This window comes from Erinaceus europaeus (assembly GCF_950295315.1).
Source record: "Erinaceus europaeus chromosome 6 unlocalized genomic scaffold, mEriEur2.1 SUPER_6_unloc_21, whole genome shotgun sequence".
Classification (NCBI taxonomy): Eukaryota; Metazoa; Chordata; class Mammalia; order Eulipotyphla; family Erinaceidae; genus Erinaceus; species Erinaceus europaeus.
In genome coordinates, this window is record NW_026647127.1 from 112,133 (window position 1) to 125,194 (window position 13,062).

The following is a 13,062-nucleotide window of genomic DNA, read 5'->3' on the forward strand; positions in this document are numbered from 1 at the left end:
AGGAAAAAAAGACGTTTGTATATACTGTGTGTAGGCTTACCTGCTGGAGCTGTGTCAGCAGAGGATCCCTGAGGAAAAACTCTTGTGGTTGTGACAATGCCCACCGAGGAAGCAGTAGTGCCCAGCAGGGTAGAAGAGAATCCAGTGGTGCCCATGGGTACACCAAGGAGGTTGAAGTGGAATCAGATCCTATGACAGATGAGCCTGTGGATTCAGATCCTTCCTTAGACTGGCTTGAAGTCTGAGAGACAACAGAAGATGGTCCAGTGGTGCCAGAGCCCTGGGATGATGGAGCCGTGGTCTGGCGCCCTGCTCCTTCTGTTCCAGCCCCACTGCTACTGCCTGCTGAGCCAGGCCGGGTGGTCCTGGAGTCTTGCACGGATTACCCTGTGGTTCCTGCCTCCATGACAGATAGCCCAGTGGTTCCAGTCTGCACTGCAGCTGGTTGAGAGGTGCCAGGTCGATGGATAGATGAGCTTGTGGACTGACATCCTTACTGAGGCTTGCCTGAGGTCCCAGAGCTTTCTGCAGGTGGCCCTGTTTTTCCAGAGTCATTAGGTGCTGGTCCAGTGGTGCCAGAGCCCTGGGATGATGGAGCCTTGGTGTGTTGCCCTGCCATAGATGATCCAGACACAGTGGAGCCACTGGCACTGCCTGGAGAGCCTGGTCAAGTGGTCCTAGAGCCCTGATTGGACTCTCCTGCTGTGGTGCCCTCTTCTGTGCCTGTGGTCTCTTTCTCAGTTGGTGGAATGGGTGCTGTGGGAGCCCCTGTTCCTCCTGGTTAAGAAACAATGATGTCAATGCATTGGAATCCTCTGAGCAGGTAATATTCCCACTCCTGGTCAGTACCAATGGCTGGGGGTACTGACACAGGTGTCACAATAAGTTCCATGAAGCTTTCTTTTCTTTGTCACGAGGCCAGGTGGTGGTGCACCTGGTTGGGCACATGTATAACAATGTGCAAGGACCCAGTTTGAGCCCCCAGTCCCCACCTGCAGGGGGAGAGCTTTGGGAGTGGTGAAGCAGTGCTGCAGGTGTCTCTCTGTCTCTCTCCCTCTCTATCACCCCCTTCCCTCTTGACTTCTGGTTGTCTCTACCCAATAAATAAAGATTAAAAGGGCAAAGGGTAGATAGCATAACGGTTATGCAATCACTCTCATGCCTGAGGCTCCAATGACCCAAGTTCAATCCCCCGCCCCACTGTAAGCAAGAGCTGAATAATGCTCTGGTAAAAATTACATTAAAGAAATAAAATAAAAGGAAGAAAATTCACTATTAATAAATAAACGCATTTTTAAATTAAAAAAAAATATTAACTATCTGTAACTCTGATGTTTGACTCCTTCCATGAGGGCTTTGGGGTTTGTGCAGAAAATGACCTAAGAATAAACAAATATTTCTTGGAGCATCAAAAAAGTGCATAGTAAGAGAAGACTATCATAAGTAAGGCCAACACATTCTTGGTGTCTCTCCTACCTTGAAAGTAATTTGTACCTTGACAATTGTTCCTGATGTATGTTCAACTAAAAACATCTTTGATCTTCTTGTTCCTTTACATGTGGTTTTATCCATAAAATCTTTGCTGGAGTTCTGATCAGTGATACACTGGATAGTCTCCCATCTCGAGGTATCTGGGAACATCCCTCCAGACTTCCTCAGGCTAGCTATTTGTATGGGTGGGAACTCAGGGTCCTGGCATATGGCTAAGGTTCTCCATCTGAGTAGTAGCCATTGCTTCTTGCATTTAATAAGCAAAGTAAAACTTTGAAAGTCTGTGTTTGCATGGGACTACCTAGTTCGTTTCCAGATGGCACATATTCTAACAAAATTACAGATATTAAATACAGGCAAGGGCCTACATGTACCTAGTATAAGCAAGGGACAATTATATACCTCAAAGTAAAAGTGCTTAATAAATAGCCCTTTATGATAGACTTAGATAGCATAAGCCTGGTATTCTAGTAGAATGTCCTAAAGAAGGCATCATAAATTCTCCAATCACATATTTATTATTTAGGCTTATTATTATTTACACCATCCTCTCCTACCCCTTACTTCACTTCTCTCAATCACTTTATGTAGTTGAGTATCAAATAACTCAAAAAGAATTTAAGTACGATATAGTCTTCCATCTTTTTAAATCTCTTCTGACAGAGCATCAGCATTATTGTTACCCTTAGGTTAATTTTAGAAGAGACACTATACAACTGGCCAAGAGATATACAGGCAAAAATTACACATCAAGTAAAGGACAAGTACTGTCCCTATGACAACCATTATTAGAATCATTAAAAAACGAGGGGGAGATAGCATAATGGTTACGTAATCAGACTCTATGCCTGAGGCTCCAATGACCAAAGATCAACCCCCCATACCACCATAAGCCAAAACTGAGCACTGCTCTGGTATTAAAAAAAAAATCATTAATCAAGTAACTGAAGAAAAACTTGAGGCTAACTAACACCTCACTAAAATCCTAGGTCTATTTCCTCCCCAAAATGAGGCCCTATTCCATAAATCCAATACTGGTTTGGATACAACAAATTACACTCAACATGGGGAGAAAGTCTAATCTTATCAGATAAAGGGACTACAAATAAGGGCAAGAGACTAGCTCACTTATCTATGACCTTTTTGGCCACCATTAGGCCATGTTATCATCACCTGGAGTCCTAGACAGGGAATCCTTGAATACCCCATAGATTCTCCCCTAGACCTCTCTCTATTATCACTGGTCATATCTATTAGGAACAACATCATAAGCCCTTCTGTGGGCTTCTCAGGACCATACCTTCACTATGAACTACTCTCCAAAGGGAGGCTGGATTATCCTATTCTGCCACTCAAAGAAGACTGATTCTGAAGTGAGTGTATCCTAGAATGTTCTCAGATGTGATTATCAACTGTGAGCTAAGCCTGACAGGGACTTGGAGGTTGCAGAGGCTCTAGTGCTAAACATGAATAGATATGAGCCCCAGGTTAGCTCACTGAGGTAAACAGTTAATTGCATTTATATATTTTTTGTTAAATTTGCAAGCAACTCTCTACCCTAATCCTGATTTCTAGTACTACTCTCAACTCTGACACCATCTTTTCAGACAATATTGTTAGTCCACCTCCATGTTAGCTAATAAGCTCAAGCAAAGATTACTAAGACATAAGTTCCTAGGAACACTCCTAAAATAGACTTCCTAGCTCCCTTCTATCCTAAGCTCTGTACTTTCATCTGCATTATATTTACTTTAGGGTTCCTGTTAACTAAACATTTTGTCCTGTTTTCCATCTTACTGCCTTTCAGCCACCAAATTGCAGGTGCTACTGTGATTCCATCCTGACATCCCTGGGAAGATGATCTCACCAATGCTTCCCAGAACTTCACCTCTCCAGAGCCCTACTCTACTAGAACAGTCCAGGGGTAGAGACTGACCAACCAACACCTGCCGAGATAGCCTGAGGGTGCTTCTTCCGGAGCTATTGCTCTCTGGCTTGGAGAGATCTCAACTGGAGCCGATCTAGGCTGCTGCGTGGGAGAGGGATCAGGAACTCTTGCCACACTAACTTCGCAGGAGATACACTCTGGAACTCTCGGAGCCGGAAAACAATTTCCAAGTATCTTTAATCAGAAGAGCAGCTGTTTTTATACTCTCCAAGTAGGGTGGAAACAGGATATGACATAGAGAGGGTGGAGCGAAAAGTGACTGGTGGAAGATCAGGGTGTGACAAGGAGAGACCTTCTAAGTGGTAATAGGTGTAGGGCTGACCTAGAAAGGAAGTGAAGGTAGGACCACAAAAATAATGGAGAAAAATATATATACATAGATAAAGATAGATCTTAGATAGACAGACAGACAGGCAGATGGTAAGGAGTAGAATCAGCCCATATCGGTAACTTTGGGAGACTGCAGTTTTCATTGCAGGGAATGGGACACAGACCTCTGGTGGTTGAAACAGTATGAAATTATACCCCTATTATCATACAATTTTGTAAATAAGTATTAAGATGACAATAAAAAAAAGTCAGGATTTGGCGGTGGTGCACCTAGTTTAGCGCACATATTACTAAGCACAAGGCCCACGCAAGAATCAATGTCCTGGCAGTCGGGCTGTAGCGCAGTGGGTTAAACACAGGTGGTGCAAAGCCCAAGGACCTGCATAAGGATTCCAGTTCAAGCCCCCAGTTCCCTACCTTCAGGGGAGTCACTTCAAGGCAGTAAAACAGGTCTGCAGGTATCTCTCTCTCTCCCTCTCTGTCTTCCCCTCCTCTCTCCATTTCTCTCTGTCCTATCCAACAAGAATGACAATAATAATAACTACAACAATAAAACAACAAGGGCAACAAAAGGGAATAAATAAATTAATTAAACTAAATTAAAGAATCCAGTTTCTAGCCCCCACTCTCCACCTGCAGGGGGGAATGCTTCACAAGTGGCAAGGCAGGTCTACAGGTGTCAATCTTTCTCCCTTTCTATATCCCCTAACCTCTCAATTTTTCTCACTCCTATTAAATAAAATGGGGGAGGGAATCTGTGTTTAGGGAAAAGGAGCTTTCCCATGTGTCTGTATCATCTCTTTGTCATAAATGACACGTTTACTGCTGGGATTCAGTGCCTGTACCACAAATCCCCACTGTGGATGTGCCTTGGTGAGAAAGGAGTAAGAGGACCAGAGGTAGTCTGAGCACTAACTACTGTGCCAGGGCTGTGGGGCTGTTCACCCATTCACCATGGAATTAAGTGCCTTATGTATCTTGGGACTGAAAGTCTGGAGCTTTAATTCTAGTTCCATCTCTCTCTCCAGCCTGACACACTCTCTATTCTTTTGCAATTATCTTCTGGATATTTCTGAATGAATCCTGTTATGGTTGGCTTTTCTACCACAGCCTCTGTTTAGATGCTTAAAATAACTAGGTTCAACACTCAAAGTGATCTGATACAGTGCTAAACCCATCCACATGGAGGTCTAAAGATACAACTTACTATCCACAGGCACTACTATATGTATCATTTCATTAAAAAAAAAATACACACACCATGACGCCAACCTCACTTCCCTGGGCAGACAACTCTACCAATGTGTCCTGGAGCCCCAAATCCCCATATCCCTGTTCCACCAGGGAAAGAGAGAGACAGGCTGGGAGTATGGATCCACCTGTCAATGCCCATGTCCAGCAGACAAGCAATTACAGAAGCCAGACGTTCCACCTTCTGCACCCCAAAATGATCCTGGGCCCATACTCCAAGAGGAATAAAGAATAGGAAAACTTCCAAGAGAGGGGGTAGTTTGGAGATATCTGGTGTTGGGAATTGTGTGTGGAATTGTACCCCTCTTATCCAATGGACTTGACCTTCATAATTAAATCATTTTAAAAGGGAGAAAAATACACATAACATTGAGATTCACAGCTACAACATCCTTCTTATCTTACACACCTTCCAATGGCCATAGGCTCCCTGAATTACAGTTCATTTAAAAAACTCTGTTTTCCAGTTTTAAGCACTTACTTAAGGAGAAAGACATCCTCTGGCAAAGCAACTCATCTCTCACACAAGCAGTGCTGGATTAGAAGACCTCACACATCCAAGTTCAGTGTCACAAAGGCAAGCCTGAGGCTCTTCTTGCTGAGTTACTGCCAAGGCACAAGGACAACCCCACCCTAACCCCCTTTCAGCTGACCCCTTCACACTGTCCTCAGGATGTCAGTTGTCTCTTCTCACACCATCCAGTTGCATGCCTTGCTGCCTCTGCATTTGCTGCCTATGACTTCTGAGGGATAGCTCTTGCCCAAATGCCCAAATCCACCTCAGTCCTCAACCATCCACCTCAGTGTTCTTGTCGCCAAAAAGGAACCCACTGCCAGCAGCTTCTCTCCTCAAGGTGTAAGCTTTCTACTTTTCACAACACCTCAGTGCACATCTGCCACACGGCTGAGAGGTTTCCTCCCCTAGCAGACTAAGGTCCTGCTTTCATGGGGTCAAATCTGGGAAAACAGCAGTCCCTGCAGGGTTCTGGCAGGTTCACTGACCTCGCCAGTCACTGGAACGAATACTTAGGAGACAGCATTTCAAGTGCATGAATGAGCACCACCACATCTGCAAACTGGACAAAGCCAGGTTGTCTCTACCAGGCAGGGAGAAGCCTGTCTGCCTACCTTGTCTGCAGCATCTTCTCTGGGCTTGCTTCTCCCCAGCGCTGAGCTGGCCTGGCTAAGGATGCACTTCTGTCTCGAGGCCCTGCTGAACATGGTCACTGCGGGCTGTGGATTGAGGGAAAAGTTGTCTCTGGGTGAGGATGAGCATGAGATGGGAGTGTGACCCACGCCAAGGGCAGTGGCAAATCTGCTCTGAGCCCGAGGGGCAGGACAGGGACAGGGGCTGCAGTTCTCCATTACCCTCACGTGGAGAAGGGCCCATTTCCACCCAGCGCCCTGAATTTTATTAGGTGCGCTCTTCCTGCATAGTAGGAATAATGATGTTTAAGTGCAAGGACTCCAGGATTTTCTCTAAAGGCATTTATTTATTTTAACACCAGGATTACCACTAGGACTTGGTAACTGCATGAATGACGAATCCACAGCTGCTAGTGGTCTTATTTAAAAAAAATTATATTTACTTATTTATTTTCAATTTTGTTGCCCTACTAGTGGTCATTTTTGTTTTATTTTTGATATATATAGAGAGAAATTGAAAAAGGTGAGATGAAAACTCAACAAAAAGAACACAATAAAATGTGGTCAGAATATACAAGTAGGTGACTCTCTAGAGATACCCCTGGCCCACAGACATAGGCAGAAATGCTCCAGTTCACTCATCATCAGAAATGTGCAAATCAAAACCACTTTGAGATACCCCATCACACCTTTGATATGGACTCCATAAGTAAAACAACAGAAGGTAAGTGTTAGAGAGGATGTGGAGAGAGGGGAACTCTACTGCACTGCCTGTGGGATGCAAACTGGTGAACTAAGTATGGAGAATCCTTAAACAAATAAAAAAGGAAATACCACATGACACAGCAATTCCACTCTTAGGTATATACCCCAAAGACAGAAAAGCACTGGTTCAGAGGGATATGTGCACCCCCATGTTCACAGCTGCTTTAGTCACAATAGCAAAGACCTGGAAACAACCAAAATGTCCTTTTGACAGATGCCTAGATTAAAAAAAAGAGTATCATGCAGTAATCAAAAAGGATATCCTTGTGTCCCTTGGGATAAAGTGGCTGAAACTGGAGAAGATGATGCTAAGTGAAGCAAGTTAGGAGTAAGGACAACTACAGAATGGTTTCACTCATACATGGGATATTGAGTCTAAATGTGTGGGGAAAAAACAAACTGTAAACCTATTTCTAAGACTGTGTGAGCACTCTAGTGGTTTATCTATGGGTGTGGGGATGGGGACACAGACTGAATGTTTGCTAAGAAGAGGCTTCAATAACCCCACTAACTCCTGCCCAACTAGACACCCTCCCCCACCACCAGTGGATTCTCTCTTGTGGAGGCTAAACTTTCTTTCCCAGGCACAGCTCTGCTGAAAGACAATAATAACTAAGGCAAACAGACCTTGAGCAGTGGGTCCAAGTCCCACCCCTTAACCTTGCAGCCTCTGCTTCTGGGATGACTCCTTTTGTTCTCCAGCCTGTGCCCTGATATAAGGCTGTACCGCCCCTTTGTCTTGTGCCAGACTTATGAGAAAGACCTGAGACCCTGGTTCAAGCATAAATAAAAGGCTCCTTTCCTCCTCCACCCACCTCGACTTCAGTTATCTTGATTATTAATAGTGTTCCTCAGAAACCTCACTCTAGTTCAATCCACAGACCTACAGCACAACTCTACTTTCATGGGGGACATGGCCCAGGGAGGGGCTGGGCTCCGGGATGGGTGGCCGTGATGGCACCCTTGATGCAGCCCACAGAGCTGCAGCCTCACGGCTAATGATGTCTCTGCCTGTGTGCACTGTAACAAGGACCACTTGAGAAACCTCAGACATGGCCACACTGAGCATGTTCTGCTCTTTCCTCTCCTTCCCTGCTGCTGGACAACTCTGTCCTCAGACAGCCTCCCACTGGGTCCTGAAGTGTCCAGGCATAACACCCATGGGAGGAGAGGTAGGAGCCCAGCAATGCCCAGGGGGACTGATGGCCACATGCCTCTGAAGCTCCAGTTACCATTCCTTCTACAAGGAACATATCTGAGCCAGAAACTAACTAGGACAGAACTGTCTGTGGGATTGAAAGTTGTTGGCCTGTTGGTCTCAGTGTTCAGAAGCAAGGGTGAGCCGCCACAGAAGACCTACTATGAGATTCCGGCCTCTGGATTTGGGAAACAGGATTAAGGCTGGTGTTTTAATTCAAACACTAGGGTGCAGCCCTCTTCATATTTGCCAGGGCCTGGAAGAATGGGTTCAATCTCTGTGAAGGGCTTTGCCTTTATAAAGCTGGAGGCCTATAGAGGAACTGGTCTGACACCAGGACAGCAAGACATGAATCCAACTTGGCTAGTCTAGAGCCAGGTTTGCAACCTCTCTGGGGACAGGGTCATCAGGCATCATTATTAGAGCTGATTATGACTCAGGAATCTCACAGGCCTTCTCCATGTTTCTCTCCCTCTCTCTATTACACCACACACACACACACACACACACACACACACACACACACACCATGCATAAAAATATTGACTTTTCTGTCCAGATACTATGTATTCATTTTCTCATTACTATATTTGTGATAACCAAGAGTACATTTTGCTTAAAGGAAAATATTTCTTTGAAAGGAAAGAGAAGAAAGAAATAATGAAGGCAAAGGGGTATAAACTAGTCCTTTCAGTTCCTTTGACACTCAGATACTTAATGCACACACAAAAAAAGCGGTGTCTAGAATTTAAATAATAGTACCAGATAAACAAAAAGATAATATACCTGAGATACCTTTCCTTCCTAGAAAAACTGAAATAACCCGTTTTAGTGAATCTAATATATTGTCTTGATAATGACTTATAATATTACTTATTTCTAAATGTATAGAGATTGTTCATGCAGTACAAGCACAAGTGTGTTATATAGAGGGATATAAGTAGATCTGTAAATTTTTGTACATCTGTTTTCATTCACTTCTATTATTACTGTCTTAGAATATATTGAGGAAGACTGAGAGCCTAAGGGAAGGAAAAAGAGAGTGGTAATAAAAAGGAGAGAAAATGCTGGAAGACTGACCTTAAAAGAAGACTCAAACTGTGTACAATGATGCTGGATATGTTGCTGGATGGATCGGGGATGTTTTTAGATTTCTCTATTGTCTCAGGCAATCCAGGAAGTGATGCAGTAAGTGTATGTATTAGGCATGGACCCTATTCTGAGACTGGGATGAGGTAGGATTCAAATTCCCATTTGAAAGAAACTCTCTGTTTCATCCCACAGTGCCTAACCATGAATACCTGCTTCAGAACCAGGTTATTTTGAAAGAAGACAGGGATTTTTTTCCCTCCTCCTGGGTTATTGCTGGGCTCGGTGCCTGCAGCATGAATCCAGCGCTCCTGGAGGCCATTTATTTTTTCCCCCTTTCTTACACTTGTTGTAGCTATTATTATTGCCCTTGTTGACGCAATTTGTTGTTGGATAGGACAGAGAGAAATGGAGAGAGGAGGGGAAGACAGAGAAGGGGAGAGAAAGATAGACACCTGCAGACCTGCTTCACCGCCTGTGAAGCGACTCCCCTGCAGGTGGGGAGCCGGGGGCTCGAACCGGGATCCTTACGCCGGTCCCTGCGCTTGCGCCACCTGCGCTTAACCCACTGCACCACCGCCCGACTCCCGACAGGGATGTTTTTGACCAGTTTCTTTTTGTTTTTAATTTCTTAGTAGCCATTTTCTCCATACCATTCTAATACTCTCCCATCAATAATTATATATTGAGAAACTGTATTAGCTTGCTTTGTAGTATGACCAGACTAGGATGTCTAGTTAAATAATTTTATTATTCTGACTTTTTTTATTTTTTAACCACCAGTGTTATTGCTGGGGCTCATGCTTGCACTATGATTCCATTGTTCTCCGCAGTCACTTTTTCCTTTTCTAATTTGCCACGCCAGAGAGATACAGACATGGGGAGAGAAGGATAAAGGCAGACATCAGCAGCACTGCTCCACCACTTGGGAGGTGTTCTCCACTCCCTTCCCCACCCAGGAATAGGGTCCAGGGACTTAAAACAAGGTCCTGCCCCTGGCTCCTTGTGTGTGCTACCAGGTGCACCACTGCCAGGCCCCTGGTGACTCTTAAAACAAATACTGTCCATTAAAAGGCAGAAGTCTGGCAGACAGTATGTGACAAGACTCAGTGCCCTCTCTGCTTTCTGTCTTTGCTCATAGAGGCATCCTTGATGTAGGACTGTATGTAAAGGAAACATTTCCATGGTGAGGTACATCATTCGCCTCCTGGACGTAAGACTGGTTGGGCTTTCTTCCTTCTCTCCTTCTATAATGCTCTCAACTAGAAAGTGGGCCTGGTGGCCTCCTGGCTCTCCACCTCCTCTCAGCACACAGGTCATCAAAGAATGTCCACAACTCATTTGCCAATGAATTCATTCTTTCAAAAATGGTTTTATGAGGATAACATTGCCTTTGTGTATGTACACACACACACACACACACACACACACACACACACACTTAGGCTCCTGGAAATAGTGTGTCTGTGACAGCATCCATGTGGATATCCTACAGTGATATTTACTGTTTAGAATTATATAATTAGATGACGATGACCACTGCATGAAATAGGGGCAAGGCTTGTGCAATCTCTATTATTTCCAATAACAGCCTGGAAGTCTATAGTCATCTCTAAAGAAAAAGATTAAAAGACTCAAAGCTGTAGGTGCGACTGGCTTCAGAGGGTAACTCTGTCAACTCTCAGTTATGACACTGACCTTTGACCACTGACATCACAGCCCAGGTTCCTTGGCTACAGCGGAATCTTCAGTCTCGGAGACTGAGCTGAACAGTGCGCACAGTGCTGTGCCCAGCTTTCTCTTTCGCATCAAGGAGTGAAGAGTAGAGGATGTCTGTGTCTATCAGAAAGTCTTCGAGGCTTTCAGGGTGTCTGGGCTGGCTGCCCTGCTTAAGGTATAGTCTGTTCACATGGCCTGTGTGACCAGCAGAGGAGGAGGAGGGTGGTCCCAGGACGTGCTCTGTGTGATGCCCACGGACAGAATACTCAGCTTCAGCCATAGTTATCAACAGTTAATTGTGCTCATGAGATTCCCTTCTGCTGATGCCAGAGAGCAGGCTTGAACTGTTAGCATCTGAGTCCTGTGGGCTTACTATGGGCACAGTCAAGGAATAGCTTAGTACTTCCTTGAGTTGAGAAACATTTGAATGTTTGGTTTATTCTCGGCTGATCATGGGATTCCTGCTCCCCTCAACCCCAAAGTGATGACTGACTTAAAGAAGATTAGAGTCAGTTTTCCAGAATCCTGTTATCTAAGTGTGTATGTTAACCTGAGACCACAATGGAATGACTTCTTCACACTCTTGGATCTATGCAATCTGACCCCTATAGGTCACACATAGATCTGTTTAAAATTATTTTTATTAGAAAGGAATAGAGAGAGAACAAAAAATAAGAAAAAAGAAGCAGAGAGAAATGCAAAGGGGGAGAGGAATGGGTAGAGAGAGAGGCAGAGTCACTGAGGCAAAAACTGCAAATGATACTTGGGGTTGATTATGCTCCACAACACTCTAGACACTGTGCTGCCTTCAGGCCTTGGCCCTGTGTCCCTGAATTGGTTCTTTGAAACATTTCTCATCCTCTCTCCTTTGACCTCTTAGTGTCCCCTTACATTTTTTTATCCTTATATTTTGGGGTCAGTGTTAATTCACTACAGTGTGATTTGTTGACATGGGGTGTCTGCACAATACTCTCACCCCAACTCAGGTCCTCTCCCGGCACCAAGCACCAGGGCCCCTATACCCTCACTCCCCCTCACTCCCTCTCAGTGTCTCCTTTCTACCAGGTCCTGAGACTCTGCTACTTCCTTGTCCCCTGACACTGAAATGACAGGCCCTGTGCCCTGTCCTTTAAGCTTCCCTCCATTACCACCAAGCCCTGAGTGACCTCAACTCTCACAGGAGCTCTGTCTAGCTCAAGACTCCTGAATTGGGTTGCTGAGCCCTTCTTGGGAACTAGACTCCTCTGTAATGCTCTGTGAGTGCTGACATCAGCAGGAGCCCCTGTGTTCCACCTGCCAGTGACAAACTGCCTTGTGGGTCTGCTGTGTTGCAGCTCTTCTGTGGAGGAGGGAAGTCCAGAAGAGAAGAACCTAGTGTTGCCTCATAGCCATATCCAGTTCTTCGGCTCCGGCAAATTCCAGAAGGGTCGGAGGTGGCAGAAAAGGCAACTGATCTTATATTCCAAGGTTTTGCTCATCTCCAACACAAAGTATGTACCTGCTCAACCTGAAGTTGGTGTAATGCACCAAAGTAAAAAACTCTGGGGTGGAGGAGTGGGGGGGAATACAGGTCCTGGAAAAGGATGGCAGAGGACCTAGTGGGGGTTGTATTATTATGGGGAACTCTCAGGGAAAACTGAGAAATATTATATATGTACAAACTATTGTAGTTACTGTTGACTATACAGCATTAATCCCCCAATAAAAAATGACTAAAAGCAAGAAACACACCCACCATCTCCTTAGGAGAAACCCAGATGCTCGCAGATCGCTGGGATAGAAGCTTACAGTGCTGTGCTCTATTCCCTCTCCAGGTACAAGAGTCACTTCAGAATCAAGTACTTGGTGCCCCTGATGGACATGAGGGTGGAACCAGCATGAAGAAAGCCGCGAGAGCCCACACATCACTGGTCCTGGGCTGGGCTGAGCGCAGCTTCGTGGTCTCTTTTCAGTAAGACTGCAGCCAGGCCCTGCCTGTCTCCTCATGACTCTTAGGGGTAGCACAGCTCCATCTGGGGGTCTATTAGCCACATGTGCTCTGACCCCCACAAGGACAGCTCTGTGCTCTCCATTGTCCTCCAATGGCTCTGATTCAGGCAAACACATGTAGCTGCTAAGATCTCTG

General features: G+C 45.1%; 1 long non-coding RNA gene across 1 annotated transcript in view; it reads right to left on the reverse strand.

Annotated features, from left to right (window-relative positions):
- Positions 1-699: 699 nt before the first annotated feature.
- Positions 700-13,062, reverse strand: part of LOC132536151 (uncharacterized) — a 35,905-nt gene continuing 23,542 nt past the window's right edge. The window contains exons 4-5 of the long non-coding RNA XR_009547821.1: positions 6,149-6,253; positions 700-777 (exon numbers count right to left, since the gene is read on the reverse strand). This is a non-coding gene — a long non-coding RNA (uncharacterized LOC132536151). The remainder of the gene's footprint in view (positions 778-6,148; positions 6,254-13,062) is intronic.